This window comes from Daucus carota, chromosome 6 (genome assembly GCF_001625215.2).
Source record: "Daucus carota subsp. sativus chromosome 6, DH1 v3.0, whole genome shotgun sequence".
In the NCBI taxonomy this organism is placed as follows: Eukaryota; Viridiplantae; Streptophyta; class Magnoliopsida; order Apiales; family Apiaceae; genus Daucus; species Daucus carota.
Genome location: NC_030386.2, coordinates 13,454,069 through 13,475,204, shown reverse-complemented (window position 1 = coordinate 13,475,204; position 21,136 = coordinate 13,454,069). Strand labels below are relative to the sequence as shown.

Below are 21,136 nucleotides of genomic sequence, written 5' to 3'. Positions count from 1 at the left end.
GAAGGCCCTTTTTGGCTACTGCTGGAACCACAATCGATGTCAAAGCTAGGAAACTCACACTGAATGTTGGTGATGAAAAGGTTGAGTTCGATCTCAACAAAGCACTGAAAATGCCTTCAATTGACGCTACATGTTTCAATGTTGACATAGTCGATGAGATTGTGAAGAATGGTGATGTAGACTTGGAGGACCAAGAACAAGCTCCAACTGACAAAGAAGGTGAGGACAAACTCGCATTAGAGATGCAAAAACCAGGTATGCCAATGATTGAGATGGCATTTTCAATATCAGAGGCACCTCAGGTAGAACTCAAACCTCTTCCTTCTAATCTAAAATATGCTTTTCTTGGTGATAATGAGACATATCCTGTGGTCGTATCTTCTTTACTTGATGATGATGAACTTGAAAAATTGTTAAAAGTGCTTAAAAAATTTAAATCATCAATAGGTTGGACAATTCAGGATATCAAGGGAATTAGCCCCGCTCTTTGCATGCATAGGATTGATTTAGAAGATAATCATAAACCAGTGATTGAAGGACAAAGAAGGTTATATCCTAACTTGCAAGATGTGGTTAAAAAAGAGATAACTAAGCTGTTAGATGCGGGTATTATATACTCTGTTCCACATAGTAAATGGGTTAGTCCTATTCATGTTGTGCCTAAGAAGGGTGGGATGACTGTTGTGAAAAATGAAAAGAATGAATTAATTCCCACAAGAACTGTAACAGGTTGGAGAGTTTGTATTGATTATAGGAAATTAAATAATGCTACTCGCAAGGATCACTTTCCCCTCCCATTTATTGATCAGATGTTAGAAAGACTTGCGGGTAATGAGTATTATAATTTCCTAGATGGTTTCTCAGGATATTTTCAGATTCCTATTGCTCCTGGAGACCAAGAAAAGACAACCTTTACTTGTCCATATGGCACATTTGCTTATCGTAGGCTACCCTTTGGTTTGTGTAATGGCCCGTCTACGTTTCAACGACTTATTACGGCTATTTTCTCTGATTTTATAGGAAAAACCATGGAAGTCTTCATGGATGACTTCACTGTATATGGTTCTTCCTTTGATACTTGTTTGACTAATCTTTCTCAAGTGTTGCAGAGATGTGCAGAAACTAACCTTGTTCTTAATTGGGAGAAGTGTCACTTTATGGTGAAAGAAGGCATTGTGCTTGGGCACAAGATTTCTAGTAAGGGCATTGAGGTGGACAGGGCCAAAATCGAAGTGATTGAGAAATTACCCCCATCTTCTTCTGTGAAGGGGATTAGAAGTTTTCTTGGACATGCCGGTTTCTACCGTCGTTTTATCAAGGATTTTTCTAAAATTTCTCGCCCTCTCTGTAATTTACTTGAAAAAGATAGCATATTTGATTTTGATGAGAGGTGTCTTGTGGCTTTCAACAGGTTGAAGAAGGAGCTTACTTCTGCACCGATAATGTCAGCCCCTGATTGGAGCTTACCATTTGAGCTTATGTGCGATGCTAGTGACTATGCAGTTAGTGCTGTTTTGGGACAGAAGAAGGACAAGCGCATGCATGTGATTTATTATGCGAGCAAGACACTTGATGAGGCACATGTCAATTATGCTACCACTGAAAAAGAGCTCTTTGCTGTGGTTTTTGCTTTCGACAAGTTTACATCATATCTTGTGGGATCTAAAGTGATTGTTTATACGGATCATGCTGCGATCCGTTACTTGATGTCAAAGAAGGATGCCAAGCCTCGTCTAATCTGTTGGATACTCCTACTCCAAGAATTTGATCTTGAAATTCGAGACAAGAAAGGCTCTGAAAATCTAGTAGCTGATCATCTTTCAAGATTGGACCAAGGCGATGGAGTGGTAGGTGATGATATGCCTATTAATGAACTATTTCCGGAAGAAGCACTTTTGGTTGTCTCGATGTCTACACCATGGTATGCAGATTTTGTCAATTACATAGTTAGAGGTATTGTGCCATCAGAACTTAACTATCAACAAAAGAAAAAATTTCTTTCTGATGTGAAACATTACTTCTGGGAAGAACCTCTGCTCTATAAAGAATGTGCTGATGGGATTTTGAGGAGATGTGTTCCTCACGAGGAGATCCCTGATATCCTTAAACATTGCCATGATTTGGAATGTGGTGGGCATAATAGTAGCATGAAAACAGTGGCAAAAATCTGGCAGTCAGGATTTTATTGGCCTTCAATGTACCAAGACGCGAGAAGTTTTGTTTCCACTTGTGATAGATGTCAAAGGACAGGAAATATATCAAGACGGAATGAAATGCCTTTACAATCTATTCTTGAGGTGGAGATATTTGATGTATGGGGGATAGATTTCATGGGTCCCTTTCCATCATCTTATGGAAACAAATATATCTTGGTAGGAGTTGATTACGTCTCAAAATGGGTGGAGGCAACTGCTAGTCCTACCAATGATGCTAGAGTGGTGAAAAAGTTCTTACAAAAGCATGTCTTCACAAGATTTGGAGTTCCTCGTGCTATTATCAATGATGGAGGGTCTCACTTTTGCAATAAACTGATTGAAGACCTTTTGAAAAAGTATGGTGTGACTCAAAAAGTTGCAACACCTTATCACCCTCAAACGAGTGGGCAAGTAGAGATTTCAAATCGAGAGCTGAAACAAATTCTTGAGAAGACAGTGACAAGCTCTAGTAAAGATTGGTCGAGGAAGCTAGATGATGCTTTATGGGCCTACCGTACAGCTTTCAAGACACCTATTGGAATGTCTCCCTATAGGTTGGTTTTTGGAAAATCTTGTCATTTACCTGTTGAATTAGAACATAAGGCATATTGGGCAACACGATTCTTAAACATGGAGTTGAAAGATGCGGGACTAAACAGGTTGATGCAACTCAGTGAACTTGATGAGTTGAGACTCCAATCCTATGAAAGTGCTGCAAGCTATAAAGAAAAAACAAAATTGTGGCATGACAAGCATATTCAGAAGAAAGATTTCGAAGTTGGACAAAAGGTTCTTTTGTTTAATTCGAGACTTAAACTTTTTCCTGGAAAACTCAAGTCACGATGGTCTGGACCGTTTGAAATTGTTAAAGTGTATCCATATGGTACTGTGGCAATTACTCGAGAGGGGTCTGAAATTTTTAAGGTGAATGGTCAGAGGCTCAAGCCATATTTGATCGGGGAAGAGTCACAAGGAGGAGATCATTATCTTCTCACTGATCGTAGAACTTGATCCAGAACAGGCGTCCGGCTAAATGACGTTAACGACAGCGCTTATTGGGAGGCAACCCAATGTCTCGGTAAGTTCTTATATTATATTATATAATAGAATTTTGTAATTTTTTTTAGGGATGTATATATATTATTATTATTGTTATTATTATTATTGTTATTATTATTATTATTATTTTTACTCCCACAAGGTGCCTTGATAAATTTTTGTGAAGTGTTTCAGATAATTTTTTTTAAATATGAGACAGAAGATATTGCTGGCCATTTCACTTTTACGCAAGCTGTGTGGACAAGTTTGTGCCTAAAAACAAAAGGAGCGCGAATTTTGGTTAAGTTGATAATTTTTTTTTTGTCACACAGGAGTGCCAGTTCCAGTGCGTCAGGATGGGCATCCAAATTTTGGTGAATGACCATCTTGAGCTACTGTACAAACGCCACAATTTTGACATCCTATGCTTTTATTTTATCCTTTTGGGCCACAATTATTCGGCCCATTGCGCCACTTAGTTCACAACATCCATTTTATAAAATCACTGGGAAAAGGAGCGGAGTACTTAGTTTTTGTTTTTTTTTTTGTTTTTTTTTTGTTTTTTTTTGTTTTTGTTTTTTTAGTGTTGTTATTGTTAATTTATTATATATATAATCTTTATATTTATATTATATAATCTGTAAAATACTATATTGTATAATAATAAATATATTTGTATTTGATTTATTCTTGTTATTAGTATAGCATTTATTATTATTATTATTATTATTATTATTATTATTATTATTATTATTATTATTCATATTTGTACAATTATATTATATATATATATATATATATATATATATATATATATATTGTATTTTATCTATTGTTTCTTATTTTATTTACTTAGCTAATTTTATTTTGATTATTGTTTTAAAAAAAAATTATATGTATCATTTATCTACATATTTTATATTCTATATATTATATATATACATATATTAGTTTTTTTGTTTTTGGTTTTTTTATAGAGTTATTACTTTATTTAATTAGTTTCACCAATAATAAAAAAAACAAAAAGAGTAACATTAGCTTTTGTATTTTATTTACTGTATTATAATATATGTATTCTACGTGTACACTAACCTAGTTCTGCTCTGTTTTCTTGAAATTCTAATCCCAGTTGGTTTTAGTTAGATGCTGCAGGGTGCTTTCAATATATATACAGCCACCATGGGTTCATAACACATCGTCAAATTATATAATTGATAGCCGTGATCCTCGATCTTCTGTCGCGTGCAAACTGCCGTGTTTATTGACTCTGTCTTTTGCACTTCAGATAACAACCGGTAACAATTTCACCAACACAACCCTTTCATGGCTTCTAGATCTTCAAGCAAACAGCAACAACCTCCTGCCAAGAAACAAAAGCGCGAGCTTGAAAATCTCTCGACAACTCAACCTTTTGGTGGTGGTACAAAGATGCAGAATACTGGTCCGGCGAAACAACACACATTACATGCCGCTGCTTCTAAAACTCAGAAATATCCCCACACTATCAAATTTAGTGGTGCGGCACAACAGAATATTTATGCGGTGTTGTCTAAACGGAAGGTTTTGTCAAACAAATATATTGATCTATCAGCTTTGCAAGTGTTGGGAATACAAGATGACCTCGTACAAGCATTGAAAGTTACTGGTTGGAGTGGCCTCATGAGTATGGATGATCCTTCCTATGAGAAACTTACATATGAATTTTTGAGTTCTTTCACTGTCAATGATGATGCCCTGTCATTCCGGATAGCTAATGTGCAGCATGAAATCACAAAATCTGCTCTGGCTGATATGTTTGGTTGGCAATTGGTTGAGTCACAACCGTTGCCCGAAGGATATGCTACTCCATTCTGGCAAGCACTCACTCGCTTGCCGAAGAGTGCCAGTTATGGAACTGATTGTGCTTTCTCTTCATAAATTGTAAGTGATTCTTATCGCTACTTCTCTCGCCTCATGTCCTACACCATATATGGTCGTGCTGAAAATAATCACAAGATTCAAACGGGTGAGTTGGCTCTGTTATATCACGTTCATGATGGCCAACTAGTGGATTGGACAAACTTGTTAATTAGCAGATTCTTGTATCAAGCCAAGCGAGCTAAAGGTGCTATTGTCCTAGGAGGTTTTGTAACAAGAATTGCTGAGAGGTTGGGTGTATTTAATCGCAATACCACCAATTTACCGGTGGTAGAAGGCTGGCCCACTACTATCAATGTCGATTACTTGATTGGTATGCACTTGTTGCGTCGACATAAACTTTTAGAGCTGCGTAAAGTGGATCACAAGCGTAAGCATGCTTCAATAACAATGAAAGATCATGATATAGCGCCGGATCCGAAAAATACTCTTAAGGACCAGGTTGCAGGGTTGCAGAGACAAATGGCGAGGATGGAAAAACAAATGGGAGACATGTTTTCCTATATTCAGAGGCACCTTCCACATCATACACCTTGATTTTGAGGGGAGTTTTCTTTCATAGCTTTTTAGAGTAGTTCTTGTGTCATTGAGGACATTGACCCATTCAAGTGTGGGGATGTGTTCTCACGAATAATAATATTATATAAAAAAAATAAAAAAATTGCATATTGCCTTGTCTTAATTTTAGGATAGTCATGATAGTTGCATTTAAATTAGAGCATATAGTTATTTAATTTGGCATGCATTTTTTTTAGTAGATTTTTTATTTTTATTAATTTTTTTTATAGTTTGCATTTTCATAATTTCATGAAAGTTTGTCGACCAAGTCAATTTCCTATGATGAGCTTATTTGCATAATTTCTTGGTTAGTAGTCTTGATCATATGTGATGTCTTGCATGCTTAGAAATTGCTTGTGCGGGAACTTGTAATTACACTATAAATGTTCTAGAGGCGAGATTTAGACTAGCTTATTTCTTGAGTCTTAACTATGGGCCGGGCGTAGAATTTTGACTATTCCCTTCTGAGCTTGGAGTCTATAATTCTTAAGTGAGGGGGAGCTTTGGGATATACATGTCTTTCTTAAAAAAAAACAGAAAAAAAATACATGTATTAGCAATAAAGTTCACAAAAAAAAAATGGTGGTAAAATTGATTAGGTTGGGCTCATTAATACTCGAGTAATTAAGTCTGAGGGGACTTTGTGCCTAGTAACCTAAAGCCTTTCATGGTTTGGGATTACTGACCCAACTCTCGCTAAATGGGTATTAGTGTATAAATCTTTAGGGATCTCAACCATTGCACGGTCAAATAAGCCACCTAAACCGCATGTGAACAATTTGGTTGGTGAAGTCTTATGGTGGTCGTAACTCATTTACAGCGTCCCGACCTTAGACCGAGCATGTACACACCAAATAATAGATATTGAAAAAAGAAAAAAGAAAAAAAAAAGAAGAAGCATATATAGGAGAGGCATGGAAGTTCCTTGGTGACCCTAAACTGTAGTTGACTCTAATGTAACGAAGTGTTTAAGCATTATTCTGATTAACGACTCATGGCTAAGATTCTGTTGAAGTTTGTTGGTCTCTATTTTGTTTCATTAGAGAGCATGTTGAGCACACACGATGCACTCCGTACTTGCAGTGGAAGAGTTGCATGACTAATTTGTGAGCTAGATGAATTCTTTGATTGTTGCAAATTCTGAGGATTATACGTTGACAAGGTTGATAATTTCATGATTGGGATCTATGCATATTCATTTAGTTTGCATTCATATTAGTTGCATTCTTAAGACTTGGCAGAAAAGAAATGAATTTTGTGGGTACATTCACTATAGGCCCTCACGAGACCTTACTCGTCCACTAGGGCTGCCTAGGGGTTTAAAGGGCTTGTTGCATATGCCAAATGCAACCGTGATCACCTACGGAAGTGGTATATATCTATTAGGTGTTAGTGTTATTTATTTTATTTGTCCGAGGACGTGCAAAACACTAAGTGTGGGGATATTTGATAGAGCATATATTTATATATGCTTTTATATGATTTTATTCCCATAATTGTAGTATTTTGTAAATAATCGGGTAATTACTAATTGATTTTAAGTGTTTAATGGCAGGAAAATAAATATTCCTAAGTTAGATGAAATTAGCTTATTTGGGCTTTTATTTGATGGAAATTCGGACTTTATGGGCTACCTGCGAATCAAATCTTGTTTGGGCCATAACTTGAGCTCCGGGCGTCAGAATTAAGCGATTCAACAGCCCACGCGAAGATATTGGAATTTTATACAAGTATAAAGTGGCCCAGCTCTCTAAAGACAAATGGATCAGCCCAGAATCAGGCCTGAAAGTCAGCCTACGAATTTCTTTTCAGAATCGAAATTGTTTTAGGAAAATATATTTGTTTTTCAAGGAAACCATTAAAACACTATTATTATTAGGTTTTGTATGATTAGAAACATATTGAGAATTGTGTATTGAGAGACGGAGATAGAGAGAAAGCTTTTGGAGAGAACTTGAGCAAAGATTGAAGGGATTCAGTCCAAGTTCGAGAGATTTCGTCAAGTTGTATTTTCTTCACTCTTGTACTTTTGTGACATGATTTCAATTATATATATATTCGTGTTTTCTTTAATTGTTATGGGTAACTAATCCTTTAATCCGAGGATTGGGGAGTATTTGTTGGCTTAATATGTTTGTTTGATCTAAGATTGTGGTTTCCCTATGTATGCTAATCTGTCATTGAGCGCTTAACACAGTTATAGGAGTCGCGAACCTGTAATTGTATCTGTAGGATTTATAATGAATCGGGAGAGGATTTATATCTCTTGTACATGATATGACAGACATAACTCGATTAATTAATCGGGAGATTATTAGGCGAGTTGTGAAACAAAAAATCCTTGGTTCGTGATAACTTATAATTTCGTTTTGATTGATCATGGGAGTGACTTCAAGATTAAATTATAGGTATTATTTTGTATCTTGGGAGAGAACATTATAATCAATAGAAGGATTGTTTTTAGCAGAGTAGAGACTTGCATATCACAATTGATTGACATTCATTGTAGCCAGCAAAGAAACCTGATTCTTGGATTGCCTTTTATCTTCGTTAATTCACACTTTTACTTGCTTTATTAGTTCAATTTAGTTAATAGTAAAAACACAACTTTTCTCTAAAACTTCTAAATAGAAAGGAATAATATACTTGGTTTGATATTGTATTAAGTCCTTCCCTGAGAACGAACTTTACATAAAATCACTGCAACAAAGCTTATCAAAGCTTTCAAGGCAAAAGCTTTTCAAGCTTTCATGGTTTTGGGCTTACAGTAGCCCTTCAAGGTTTAAAGCTTATCGAAGCTTTCAAGGCAAAAGCTTTTCAAGCTTTCATGGTTTTGGGCTTACAGTAGCCCTTCAAGGTTTCAAGCTTATCAAACCTTTCAAGGCAAAAGCTTTTCAAGCTTTCATGGTTTTGGGCTTACAGTAGCCCTTCAAGGTTTAAAGCTTATCAAAGCTTTCAAGGCAAAAGCTTTTCAAGCTTTCATGGTTTTGGGCTTACAGTAGCCCATCAAGGTTTAAAGCTTATCAAAGCTTTCAAGGCAAAAGCTTTTCAAGCTTTCAAGGTTTCGGGCTTACAGTAGCCCCTCATGGTTTAAAGCTTATCAAAGCTTTCAAGGAAAAAGCTTCTCAACCTTCCAAGGTTTTGGGCTTACAGTACCCCTTCAAGGTGAAAACCCATCAAGGCTTTCAAGGCCGAAGGCTTATCAGGGCTTTCGAATTTGAAGCCTATCCTGGCTCGCAAGGCTAACTTGGTGGAATTATTACAAGGCGAACTTGGTGGAGTTATTACATGGCTAACTTGGTGGAATTGCTACGAGGCTTACTTTGTGGAATTAGCTCGGAGCTTGCACTTGGAGATTATTCTAAAAAAGCTTACATCTGGGGATCACTTTAAGGCTAACGCCCAAGAATATCTTTCGAGGTTCACATTTGGGGCTCACGGGTAAAGCCCCAATGCCAAGCTCTCACATAAGGTCAAGCTTACCTATCCTTGGGTGGATTGTTAAAGATTAAGTACTCTTAGACTATCAACGTGCATCCTCAAAGAAGGAGACAATCCTGATGAACAAAGTCTCGAGGGTCACAACCCCCCAGAAGGTGGACAATGTGTACACTTTCAATATAAGGGTTACCCCCTGCGTTCATTCCCCTTACCTGCACGGAAGGGTTAGGCGACCAACACAATAATATCCAAGGAAATACAAGAAAGGCATACAAGGCAAAGAATGAAGAAGTGAAAGCAATTACATAGAAAATAAACTACAAGGGAAATTCGTCCCCACACCAACAGGGGGAGGCCCTTGTAGCGTTAAAAATATCTCGCGGGGCATTCGGAGGTGCCCGCACCCTCATCCAAAATATCAAATTCGTGACGATAAGCGCCACGCACAAATTCAGTATTAACAAAAAATAAAAGTTTGATTAACTAAGAGGAGGGAAGATCAAGGAGCAGCAGGGGAGGAGGAGCCCTTCTCGTCAGCAGCGAGGATGTCTTGCGGAGCCTGGGTTGCCACTAGGGTTGCAGCTGGAACCCCTTCCGGGGGCGTCACCTCAGTTCCCGCAGAGATCGGCTCTACGGGCTTCGGTTCGTCTTCAGCCACAACCCTCTTTTCAGTATCATCCCCGGAGAAACCTTGGCAAGTCGCCGGAACCTTCTCCTGGCCAGCAGCATCTTCGGCCTTCGCCTCCTCCAGGGCTACCGCAGCATCGGGCCCCAACTTGGCCCAATCATTGTCAGGGAAGAAGCGGTAGGCCTAATTCACGCAGTCCTTGACCCCTGCGGCAACTCCGGCCTCAAAAACGGCGGCCTCCCGCTCCTTCCTCGTCGCCTTTGCAGCAACGGCAGCCTCCTGCAGCTCCTTCACCTGGCCCTCCAGCTTTTTGACCATTTTCCCAAGGCCATCAGCCTCCTCCTCCAAGGAACGTGTAATATTCCGTAATTTTTAGAATAATATTAATTGATTAGTAATATTAATAAAGGATTAAAATTGGATTAGATTAGGTTTTAAAATTGAAATAGGATAATGGGCCTAATATGGATCAGACTTGTATCCGGATAACGGGTAAGTTTAGAATTAGGGTTTTGAGACTCTTTATATATCGATCGTGTTCCCTCGTTTTTTTATATCTTTTGCGAGCTCCCAATCTTTTCTCTTCTTTTTATTACAAAAATTCATAGGGTTTTTATTCAGAAATCAGCTGTCTTGTAAAATTCGTAGTAAATTCAATTCTTATCGGATTTCGATGATTTTTAATGTGTCGGAAAGCTCTTTCAATTTCCTACAACTTTCGTTTACAATGTTTTCTCAGATTCGTTTTCGAACTGTTCTAAAAATTACAAAACATATTCAGGTCCTGTTTTTCGCTTTGAATCTGATCAGCAAACGTTTTATTTAATTCCCGATTCGTTATGAGTCCGTTTTTGATGAGCCTTACCTTTTCGGAAAGGTCTTTTCGTCCTCTACAGCTTCCGTGTTTTGTGTTTTTCCAGAAAATGTTGTTTATGGGGTCAAAACAGTAGATTAGTGATCTGGACAGATTGGATTCGCAGAGGATTTTGGAGTCTAGGATGAGATGATTTTGGTTGGTTGCCAAGGATTGATTATATGATCTAGGATGGTGTTGAGGTAAGTTTCTGACCGATCTTTCTAGTGCTTTAAAAATTATGTGTTATATGTTTATATTTGATTATATAAATTTGGGCTAAGTGATTATATTTTGAATTGATTTTCGTTCTCGTATATGTGCGGTGTTGACGATGATTTCGGAACTCTGATTTATGCCATGGTTTGTGAAAATAAGAATAAGAATAAGGACCGAGTCACCGGGTTATAGTGACAGTTTTCGGAAAATTCAGGACCGTTATCACCGGGTTGTAGTGGTCGTGGTATAAATTATGAGTTCTGAGTTATTGTTCACCATGTGATTGTGGCATCGAATAAGAATATGAAAGTGTTTTGAAAGTATTTGTTTCGTATATTGTTATCGTATTTTATAGAAATTATATTTTATCATATGTGTATACTTGTTACTTGGCCCGACTAGTTGGATCAATTAGTTGCTTGTTGAGCTGTATAGCTCATTACTTACATTTTTCAGGTTTGATTAAGAGCGGGTTGATTAGCATTGGAGTCGAGGATATTAGATTTGGAGAAATTTGACATATTGATTAGAGTTATTAGCTGCGCTTTTGTAATAGTCACCTTTGTAATCGGATTTTGGATTAATAAATTGTGTTGTATTTTAGTTTTGGAGTTAGTTTTAATATTCCGAAAAGTCGGGGTGTTACAGAACGCCTCACGGCATCCTCCTTCCTCCTCTCCTCACGGACTTTGGCTTCAGCCTCCTTTAGCTCCTGGTTGGCCTTCCGCACAAGATCCCTATCTTTGACAGCGGAAGCCAGGTCCGCCATAGCCTGCTTCAGATCCGCCCTCATCGTCTCATTGACCCGGGCTGTATCAGCAACATGCTCCCCCATCTTCAGATCGAGGAACAGGCTCTTGGCGTTGGCCACCACCTTGTCACGGGTGGCCTCGGCTATCGAAAGCCTGTCCCACTCCCGAATGGTAGCCTCGGAGACCTGGTCAGAGAGCATTCGCTGAAAGAGCTGAGTCTTTTGAGAGGAGGAGGAAGCGGGAGAGCTGCGGGTGATTAGTCCATATTTTTGCATATTTAAGTGCCTATTTTTTGTTTATTTTCGTAGTATTAATCGCTTATTTATTTTATTTCAGGAAATTGTAGATAAATAAAGGAAGAAGAGAAAATGCAAGAAAAAGAAGAAAAGGAAAAAAAAAGAAGAAAAGAAAAGAGTTGGCAACTAAGGGACACATGGAGGGCCACAATCTTCCCAACACACAAGGCACATGGATGGTCAAGATTGAGCCACCCTACCCCTGAACCCTAATTCTTTAGTTATAAATACCCCCCTTCTCTTTACTTGTAAAGAACCAACCTAGCTACCTACCTATCTTTTTCTACCTAGTCATTTCTATAGTTAGTATCTTAGATAGAGTTACATTGTGCTAGCCCCAATTTCCTTTCCAAGCTTGTATACACTTTTTAATTTCTATGCAAATCTCTTTTAGCTTAATCTTGTATTGTCTTTTTAATTTATTTTCTCCAAGTTGTATGATTTTTTTAAGTACCACCACATGCTTTTTAAGCTTTTGGGAAATGAAGGATCATTAAGCTTGTGATTAGTATAGATTTGTGATCTTTTGAAATAGTAAATTAAATCCTAGCACAAAATTAATTTGTGTTAGGGTTTAGATTTAGAACCCCAAAATTATCATATTTATAATTTTAAGTGCTAGTAGTAAAAATTTAAAATAGACAGCTTGTTTTATGTTTACACTTACTAATTTGCTTTCGTCTTTATTTCTTAAAACACAAAACCCATTTACCCTGTTTTCGTTTGTTTGCTACTGAGTCCAAATCACCGAGTCAGTCCCTGTTTTCGTCAATTCGCTGAGTCTATAGTTCATTGTTTTGTGTGTTTAATTTCTCTGGGTTCGTCTTTCTTGCTGTGATTCATTTTGCTATCTACGAGTTCAAGCTGCCGAGTTGCTTGCGGAGTCTCGTCTTAGTTTGAGTCTTGTAGTTTTGTTAGAGTTCGATAGCTGAGTTGTAGCTTTCCGTACCGAGTTATAGCTGAGTGCGTTGTTAGATTTGTCTACTGCTTGTTTGCTGTTTCATTTGCAAGGTTCAAGTCCATTTTTCGTACGAGTCGTTACCTTGAGTTCCTGTTTCGTCTGATGGCTGATTTTTTTTTTTTGCTGTTAGTTTGAACAGAGTCGCGTTCTTATTGTTACTGGGTGTTTTTGGTGTTTGCCGAGTCTTAATCGAGTCCACCGAGTCGCATATATTGCTCTGTTCTGAGTTTTTTTTTTCGAGTTAGCTGAGTCCAAAAAAACGCCTTTCCGAGTTGGGGTCGAGTTTGTTTTTCTGCACTGAGTCATGCCGAGTCGTGTTCTGGGTTTTGTATGCTTTCCGAGTCCTGGCTGAGTTAACCACTGAGTTTAGATTCTGGGTTTCATTTTGTTAGTTGAATTTGTATGCTGGGTTTAGTTCGGAGTTGATAGCTTAGAGTCCAGTCTGTTGGGTACTGTGTGTTGCTGCGTTTTAAGTTTACTGGGTTTAATCAATCTGAGTTCATCAAGTCATCTTCTCTGTTTTGCTTGCGGAGTTTATCGAGTTTTGCCTGCTAGTTTCTGAGTTTATTGTTTCATTTTAGCTGAGTCATTTCCCTGTTCTTTGAATCACCGAGTTGAGCCGTTGCTGAGTTTGTGTATTGTTGGCTGCTGATTTCGTTTTAGTTTAGCCAAGTCCGTTCCTGTTTCTCCGAGTTAGTCACCTGTTAGTTTACTTTGTTTAGTCACGAATATGAGTCGCTGGTTTGTTTTTAATCGAGTTAGAGTTTTTGATTTTGAATGCTTGGTTGGAATTATGGCTGAGTTTAAAGTTCTGTTTTGATTTGAAGTCACAATCGAGTCATGTGTTGAAGAGTCCTGCAGGTTTTGGTTTTATGTTTTCATTTTGTTCACCTTTCTGTTTCGAGTTTAGTCGAGATTTGCTTATCTTTTTGATAAATTTGATTGCTTGCGTTTTTTATTTAACCATGTCATCAAGTCAAAGCCCCTTTCCCTGGTTTTGTGTTCTAATAAATCAATTAGTCTTGTTTTAATTATTTGGCTTCAATAATTTTCTAGACACAATTTAACTAGTTAAGTGATAATCAAGTAGCTTAATTAATTTTCTTTCTAGAATTGGCAATTTTAGACTAAAATTTGAAAACTCTCTTTCACAAATTTCTTTGTTCTAATTCGCCTAGATTAAGAATTTAAGGTTGCGAAAATAATTAAATTTAATCCCTGTGGACGAATCTTAAATATTAAAACGGTGATCGTGCGCTTGCGATTTAAAAGGTAATATTTTCTAGCACATCAAGTTTTTGGCGCCGCTGCCGGGGATTAAAATTAATTTTTCGCTCCTTTATTTTTAATCTTTCGGATTAGCTTGTTTTCTCACTATTTTTTGTTTTTTTTATTTCGAGGAGGATTATTCGGGAATCATGGAGTAAAGTGGACAAATTTTACCCGGATTTGGAAGCTTGCTTTGGTAGCCCGTATCTCTCCACTCTTATTTTTTTGCCTCTATTTAGAAAATCACAAACAAATTTGAAAATTGAAAAACACAAACAAATCAAAAATTTAAAATCCAAAAATATTAGTTAGAACTACATATGTGTCGCATCATGCATTTAATCACTTAGGGCACATCATTTAGATTTTAATTTTTGTTTTTAAATTTTCGTACCTTTAATTGTGGTGATCGCTGGAGGACCCTAAGGTGCGTTAATTTCTTTCTTTTCTCTAGATTAAAACACGTAGTTTAGAGCATCCATAATTGTTTATAGCCTTTATTATCTCGTTGTGTGGAGCATCATTTTAAATAAATCTTAAGGGCAAAACCCAATCACAAGATAAGGGGAGGGATTTCATCACTCTTTCCTTGGCCCACAACGACTTAATCCTTCATTTTGCATTCCCTAGCCTTTTAATAAAATTGAATTAGACATTAGCCCCTAGGTTTCGCGCTCAATTAGGAAGGTACCTAAAGAACGAGGTAATCTTTAATTATTCCGACTCTTCGGTGTCTAAGGCAAGCGAAAGCTTACCTGGCCGATTAAGGTTTGGTGTCTAAGCGCGGAGATTGGCCTCTTGGCAATGCCTGCTCCAAACTGGCCAGACCGGTCCGAATAATTTTGGATTTATCGAGTTTTTGGTGGTCCTTAACGTTAAGAGCAAGGTCTAGTTCATTTTTATTAGGGAACCCTAGAGTTAAGTTTTTCTTTCACTTTTACACCCTTTCTTTTGTTTGTTTTAATTTTCGCACTTACTTGCTACGTGTTTACTATCTAGTTTATGCGAACTACTTGGGTTAGGAGCGAGTCGTCTAGATTAGTAAGACCGATCATCGAGATTCCTTCTTCGTCCTCTTCGGACTCCGAACCCATAGAAGCTAGCGAACCGATAGTAAACATGGCGTTGTCTCTTAAAGACCGCTGTTACCCGTCCCGTTCCGCTCAACCATCGTGTATCACCCTTCCTCCCGTTAATGGGAATAATTTCGAAATCAAGGCACATCACATTAGTATGTTGCCTAAATTTTTAGGGAGTGAAGGTGAGGATCTCTATCTTTTCATTCGAGAATTTGAGGAGGTTTGCGGTTTGCAAAAACTCCAACAATTGAGTGAAGACTCCATTCGGCTTAGACTAATCAACTTTGCTTTGAAAGAAAATGCTCAAAAATGGTTGTATAGTCTTCCCGTCAATTCTATTTCCACTTGGGAGGGGTTTGTGGTAATGTTTCTTAAAAAGTATTTTCCAAACCATAAAACGACTCGAATTACAAATGAAATAAATCAATTCCATCAAAGGGAAAATGAGTCATTTTGGAAATTCTTTGATCGTTTCAAAAATCTTTTATCACAATGCCCCCACCATGGAATAGAGAAATGGAGACTTTGCAAGATTGTGTACGAGGCCTTAGATAGTCAAACCACCGCTTTATTAGAGTCTATGTGCCAAAGCAAATTCATGGAGAAAGATGAGGACCAAGGGTGGGAATTCTTCGAGGACTTAGCCGAGAAAACAATGTTATGGGAGTCTGCTAGGGAACCTAAAAAGTCGATCGAGGCATCTAGCTCTAGGGGTTTGCACTCGATAGGAAACAATGTGGCAACCGATGCCAAATTAGCAACCCTTACTAAGAGACTCGAAGCTTTAGAGTCTCATAGTGGCCCCTCATCTATGCCTATGTTCCCGAACTATAATGCTTCCCATCCCGAGATCCAACAATCTCACGATTTTGAGCAAGTGAACGCGATGTTTCAACCCAAGCCTAGAAATGACCCGTTTGCACCAACGTACAACCCCGGGTGGAAGAATCACCCGAATTTCTCGTGGAACCAAGGACAAAACTTTCAAACTCCACAACCTAATTTTCCTAGGCCCAATTCTTTTCCGAATTATCAAAACCCGAGTCAAGCTCCGTTGAATCCTCCCGGTTTTAATGATTCGGATAAGAGACTCAATTCCTTAGAAAAGAGCATAGAGGCCTTAGTGAAATCGCAAACTAACTTGACCTAATCCCAACAAACTTTCATGCAAACTTTAACTCAAGATAGGCAACTTTTGCATTCTAATGTGCAAGCCGTCTCTAAGTTAGAGTCCCAATTGAGTCAATTAGCGAGCACATTGTGTGAGCGAGAAAAGAACAAATTCCCAAGCCAACCGGAGCCGAATCCAAAATTTCCACTTAATCAAAGACCCCCGGATAATGTGCATTCGGTCATTTCTCTTAGGTCGGGTAAACAAGTTGATCCCCAAGTTGGTGAGAACCTCGGTAAGAAAGGGGATTCGACTTCTAACCCAAGTCCACCCATTACTACCATTAATCATGACAAACCCAAGTGTTCAAAAGCCCGTGAGGAGTCGAGTGACCCAAACCCAGAACCCGAGTGGCAAAGTGAAGTAGTCTATAAACCGAGAGTCCCTTACCCACAAAGACTTATTTCACCGAAGCAATCGGCTCAAATGGAGAAGATTTTGGAAGTTTTTAAGCAAGTCAAGGTCAACATACCCCTTTTAGATGCAATTCAACAAATTCCTTCATATGCTAAGTGTCTTAAGGAGTTATGTACCCATAAAAGAACCAACCATGTCCCTAAGAAAGCTTTCCTTACATCTCACATTAGTTCGATTCTCTCAAACCAAATTCCCGTGAAATACAAGGACCCCGGTTGTCCTACAATTTTATGTGTCATAGGAGAAACTTTTGTGGATAAGGCATTACTTGATTTAGGGGCTAGTGTTAATCTCCTTCCATATTCTGTCTACCAAGCTTTAGGTTTAGGGGAGCTTCGACAAACCAATGTCACACTTCAATTAGCCGATCGATCCGTGAAAATTCCTAAGGGAATGATCGAAGATGTGCTAATTAAAGTAGGTGATTTTGTGTTTCCCGTAGATTTTGTCGTCCTAGAGACCGAGCCGGTTAACAACCCGAAGAATCAAATTCCCATCATCCTAGGACGACCCTTTTTAGCTACATCCAACGCTTTCATTAATTATAGGAACGGCTTAATGAAGTTAACATTTGGCAACATGACTATCGACCTCAACATCTTTCATGTGGGGAAACAATCCGATGATTTTTATGATCAACCTATGGATGTCAACCTAATTGATGAAATAGTTGATCAAGATCTCATGAATCCTAAAGATGCCCTTGAATTTTGCTTAAAACATTTTGGAGAGGATTGGGATGTTTCCGACTACACACATGAGGTCAACCAAATGTTAGAATCCACCATTCCTACAACGAGTCAAGAGCGTGATGTTGAACCCGAGCTTTTGCCATCTTCAAATAAAATTGCTGAGTCACAACCGCCGGAGTTAGAACTCAAACCTCTTCCCAACACTCTTAAGTATGCTTTTCTAGGTCCTAACGAGTCTTATCCCGTTATCATTGCCTCTAATTTGACTATGTCACAAGAGGAAGAACTTTTAGGAATCCTTAGAAAACATAAGGGAGCGATAGGGTGGAGCATTTCGGACATTAAAGGAATTAGCCCGGCGATTGTCCAACATAGGATTCATTTGGTAGAAGATGCAAAGCCCGTGAGAGAACCTCAAAGGAGGTTGAATCCTCCCATGATGGAGGTAGTTAAGAAAGAGATTCTTAAGTGCTTAGACAATGGGATCATTTATCCCATTTCCGATAGTAAGTGGGTGAGTCCCGTCCATGTAGTGCCTAAAAAGTCGGGCATTACTTTGGTGACCAATGAGAACAATGAGCAAGTTCCAACCCGTGTCCAATCCGGTTGGAGAATGTGTATAGACTTTAGGAAGCTCAATGCCGTCACTAGGAAAGATCATTTTCCTTTGCCTTTCATCGATCAAATGCTAGAGAGGTTAGCGGGTCATGCGTTTTATTGTTTCTTAGATGGTTACTCGGGATATTTTCAAATCCCAATCGCACCCGAGGACCAAGAAAAGACCACCTTCACTTGCCCTTTTGGAACTTTTGCTTATAGACGTCTAGCTTTCGGCCTAACCACGGGCCCGTCCACGTTCCAAAGGTGCATGACTAGCATCTTCTCGGAAATGATAGGTGACTTTCTAGAAGTCTTCATAGATGACTTTTCCATCTTTGGACCATCTTTTCACCAATGCCTTAACAATCTAGACTTAGTTTTGAAAAGATGTGAGGAAACGGATCTAGTGTTAAATTGGGAGAAATGTCATTTCATGGTTAAGGAGGGAATCGTTTTAGGACACAAAATTTCTGAAAAAGGGATCGAAGTAGACAACGCTAAGGTCGACCTAATAGCTAATCTCCCACCTCTCAAGTCCGTTAAGGAAATTCGTTCTTTCCTTGGACATGCGGGATTTTATCGTAGATTCATCCAAGATTTTAGCAAAAAGGCTCGACCTTTGACCAACCTTTTAGCTAAGGATGTCAAATTCGAGTTCACAAGCGAGTGTTTTCATTCTTTCGAAGACCTTAAAAGGGAATTGACTTCGGCCCCGATCATGAAGTCTCCCGATTGGAGTCAACCTTTTGAGCTTATGTGTGACGCATCCGATTATGCGATAGGAGCGGTTTTAGGACAACGAATAGATAAGAGGCCTCATGTCATTTACTACGCTAGTAAGACCTTAAATGATGCCCAACTCAATTACTCTACCACCGAGAAGGAGCTTCTAGCCGTAGTCTTTGCCTTAGAAAAGTTTCGCTCTTATCTTATCGGGCCCAAAATCATTGTTTACACGGACCATGCCGCTCTTAAGTACCTTTTCTCTAAAAAAGACTCAAAAGCCCGCTTGATTAGATGGGTGTTGTTGCTCCAAGAGTTTGACTTAGAGATTAGGGATAAGAAAGGTTGTGAGAATGTCGTTGCCGATCACCTCTCTCGATTAGTGGTTGAATCCACTAACGACTTGCCCTTAAGCGAGTCATTTCCCGACGAACACCTTCTCTCAATTTCCACTCTCCCTTGGTTCGCCGACATAGTCAATTACTTAGCAACCGGTGACATTCCCTCGACATGGTCCAAAAATGATAAAGCCAAGTTCTTTTCTCAAGTGAAACATTTCTTTTGGGACGACCCGTATCTCTTTAAACATTGTCCCGATCAAATCATTAGGAGGTGTGTCCCAAATAGTGAGTTTCATAGCATCCTCTCGTTTTCTCACGATCAAGCATGTGGAGGTCATTTTAGTGCGAAAAAGACCGCCGCTAAAATCCTCCAATGCGGTTTTTATTGGCCTAGTTTGTTTAAGGATGCCGCCGAGTATTGTTCCGCATGTAGTAGGTGTCAACATCTAGGAAGAATCACTAGGAGGAACATGATGCCTATGAGCCCAATCCTGGTTATAGAGCTCTTCGATGTGTGGGGCATAAATTTAAGGGCCCATTTCCTAGTTCGTTTGGCCACCTTTACATCCTTCTCGCGGTTGATTACGTTTCCAAGTGGGTAGAAGCCATTCCGACCCGGTCCAATGACAACAAAGTTGTCCTCCGATTTCTTAAAGAGAATATCTTTTCTCGATTTGGAACTCCTAGGGCTATCATTAGTGACCAAGGAACGCATTTTAAGAACCGTCAATTCGAGTCACTTCTTAAGAAGTACTCCATCACTCATAGGCTTGCTACCCCTTATCATCCTCAAACTAGTGGCCAAGTAGAGGTGTCGAACCGGCAAATTAAGCAAATCTTAGAAAAAACGGTCAACTCGAATAGGAAGGATTGGTCGACCAAGTTGATAGATGCCTTATGGGCATACCGAACCGCCTTTAAGACCGTCTTAGGAATGTCTCCTTATAGACTCGTGTATGGTAAAGCTTGCCATTTGCCGGTTGAGTTAGAGCATAGGGCCATGTGGGCCATTAGAGAATTGAACTTCGACTTACCCACCGCCGGTAGTCATCGGAAGTTGCAATTGACCGAGTTGGACGAACTTAGAAATGATGCCTACGAAAATGCTAAAATTTACAAAGAGAGAACCAAGGCCTTCCATGATAAAACCATTTTGAGAAAATCCTTTTCTCCCGGCCAAAAAGTTCTTCTCTACAATTCTAGGCTTCATTTGTTTCCCGGCAAGTTGCGTTCTAGATGGGACGGTCCTTACATTGTTCAAGTTGTGTTTCCTCACGGTGCTGTTGAAATTCAGGATCCTAAAAATGGTAATGTTTTTAAAGTTAATGGTCAACGCCTTAAACCATTTTTAGAATTACCTGTTGATTCGGAGGAAGAGGTCATCCACCTCATCAACCCTTGATCACGTAAGTTGCTTCAGTAGTTAATAAAAACCCCCTTCATCCCCTATTCAGGTATTTTTCCTCTTTACTCTCTAATTTCAATTCTTTCTTTTGCATACATTGAGGACAATGCATGATTTAGGTATGGGGAGGGCTTTAGTGTAATTCTAAAAAAAATGAAAAAAAACCTAAAAAATGAAAAATTAGAAAAATCCAAAAATAGAGATGTTTTAGCTAAGTTGTCTTTCCCTCACTCGAACTTTAGGAGTAGTTGGTGTTTAGCATGTTTTTGAAAAGTATATATATGTAGTGTCTTTTAGATAATTTGAACGTAGTTGAGTAAGGTTGTCTTTTTGAAACTTGTATCGACCGATTTGTACTCGTAGTTCCAAGATGGCACACACATTTGCACAAGACCTTTGATGGAGAGATTGTCTAGTGATATTATTCGATACCTGAGAGAGAACCCACATGTTGAAACAATGTCGAATCGAACCTTTGCGAATAAAAAAAAAGAAAATAGCAAAAAAAAAAGATAGAAAAAGAAAAGGAATAACTACTTCAATACCCATTGTTCTTTATAGATTTAATCTTTAGATAAATG

General features: G+C 38.6%; 1 pseudogene; it reads left to right on the top strand.

Annotated features, from left to right (window-relative positions):
• The window catches only part of LOC135147207 (uncharacterized), a 39,795-nt pseudogene extending 20,043 nt beyond the window's left edge, over positions 1–19,752 (top strand).
• The last annotated feature ends 1,384 nt before the right edge of the window (positions 19,753–21,136 follow it).